Here is a 2,616-nt window from a genome sequence, read left to right on the forward strand (position 1 = left end):
CTTATGAAATTATATTGGCCCCTTTAATCTTTGGTTATACTTCCCTTTTGGGTGTTTAAGGACATACAATTGGATCAGATAAACTGATTTATTTTTTACTCTTGAAATAGTACTCTTAAAAATAATAACATTTTAAAAAACCTGTTATGTGTGTGTTCACGAGTGAGTACAGGCATGCCACAGCATGTGTGTGTAAGCCAGAGTACAGCCTCAGGCATTTGAGGCAGAGTCTCCCATTATTTACCTATGTGTACTCCAGGCTAGCTGGCCCGTAAGCTCCGGGGTCTCTGCCTCCCATATCACTTTACAGTCGTATAGTGCACCTGGCTTTTATGAGGACCTGAATTCAGGTCCTCATGCTTAGGCAGCAAGCGCTTTACCAACTGAGCCTCCCTGCAACCCTCTGGCTGCTGCTTGAGTGTTACAGCCATCAGACCTGTGAAGGTGACATTACTGGCAGTTCCCTTGCCCAGGCACTTGACATGGACGGGGAGCGAAAGAAGCATATGTTAAAGCATGGGCCAATCTCAGACTGCAGTGATTTCACTGTCATGCAGGAGGCCAGAACAGCACGTGGGGAGCCAACAAAAATCTATAGCATGAACAGAGCAGCTTTGCCTGCAACCCTAGGAGCATCTGGGAAAGCCATCAATGAAACAAAGGAGGCAGAGGTGTCATCTACCAGGGAGGCTGAGTTAGCCTGCAGCATGTGTGATAGGATATCCTTTGCAGGGACACCCCCACACGCTCTCCCACCTGCTTCCTCTTCTGGAAAGCATTCCCATGTCAGAGGTGTTCTCTAGCAGGGACAGTGATCAGAACTGGCTGTTGGTTCACTGCTCCTGTCCTTAACACAAAGAGGATGGGACAGAGCCCTACTCCATCAGGGCCTTGGGCATCTAAGGCATGGCATTGCTACTCGTTTATATGACATGTATTCCCAGAGCAACATCCATGCTCCTGATGGGGTGGGTATTTGGGTTGGAGGATGCAGTGGGACCCCTGCCATGGTCTGTCCTAACTTATAGCACACACACCAAGTGGCCAGTAACCACATGAAACAAAGAACAGGTACAGATGATAAGGAGGTCCTATCATGGTGTCTAATTTTTGTAATGTTTAAATTCCAACAGATAGCTCAGTTTATAAACTGCTTGGCTCACAAGCAGGAAGCCCTGAGTTCAATCACCAGAACCCACATGTAAAGTACTGGCTGGGGATGGGGAGATGGGCAGATCCCTGGGGCTCACTGGCTAGCCAGCCAAATCTACTTGGTAAGTTCCAGACCTGTGAGAGACCCTCTCTTAAAAGGCAAGGTGGATGGCACCTCAGGAACAATACCAAGGTTGTCCTCTGGCCTCCACATGCACGTGTATGCTCATACACCTGTATACAATGAATGAATGAATGAATGAATGAATAAATAAATAAATAAATAAATAAATACGTTCCAACAGTTCTGTGGCGTGGAATGTGAATGGCCTTGCAGCAGCACAATCAGCAATATGTATACAGGTATTCCTTCTATCTGCGTGCTTCCTTTCCAAACCACTCTATGACCTTGGGGACCAATGGAAATCAGATTAGTCCTTTGGAAGGCTTTCTCTCCATCTCATCTCTCCATTCTCTACAACTTAGGAGCACACCAGTCTGACAGTACTGTATCTCTCATAATCCAGCTTGCCAGCCTAATTCCTGGTATCTGACACAGTAACCACATGGACTTGGGCAGGGAGGAACAGGTACAGGGGTAAGGAAATGACTAAGGTGGGAATGAACTGCCACACAGAGGCCTAGGGTGTGTGACTCGGTGACTTGACACTGAATGAGGGTGGGTGGGGCTGCGGGCAGCAATATAAAACAGAAATCATTAATAGAACAAAGCTCATACTCATGACCTTGGTAGAATGGCTCTGGTTTGGTGCGTTTCTCATCCTCTGCAAGGCAGCTTGGACCTTACCCTGCTCATTGATGTCTAATACGGCTAGCAAAGATTACTTAAGAACTTTGTCCTTTCCCAGAGGCCAATCTGGAGTCTAACAAAAGAGGAGGTGGAACAGGAGGAGTTGGAAGAGGAGGAAGATGAGGAGGAGGAGGAGAAAGAAGATCGGGAGGGAAGTTGTCTCCAAAGCCTGTGACTGAGCAAAAGGAGATTTCATCATTTGAAAACGTTTGCTCTGGGTCCTTCATGTGTTGCCAGGCAGCATCCAAGATGGTGCAATGTCTGTGGTCCACCACAAGAATGTCCCTGTTCTCCCGAAGCCCACAGCGTAGGGAAGGGCAAGGGTCAAGGGCTGGGGACAAACAACAATGAATAGTAAATAAGCAAAAGAAATATCCAGTTGTAATAAATGTGTGCAGAGTGGAAAGATGGTGAGGTTTCCGCTCTGGTCAAGCTAAGGATCATCTGCCCTCTCCCTCCCCAACGGCTCTCAACAGGATACATGGAGCAGTGATCTGAGGACAAAACCAAAACCAAACGATCACCAATAGAATGAGAGGACTGCAGAAGGAAAGCAGAATTTAAAGCACTGGGAAGCAGATGCTGACTTTTCCTCCCTACACCTCTTCCTTCTCTCTCTCTCTCTCTCTCTCTCTCTCTCTCTCTCTCTCTCT

The sequence above is a fragment of the Nannospalax galili genome, unplaced genomic scaffold (assembly GCF_000622305.1).
Source record: "Nannospalax galili isolate Female #2095 unplaced genomic scaffold, S.galili_v1.0 scaffold1513, whole genome shotgun sequence".
In the NCBI taxonomy this organism is placed as follows: domain Eukaryota; kingdom Metazoa; phylum Chordata; class Mammalia; order Rodentia; family Spalacidae; genus Nannospalax; species Nannospalax galili.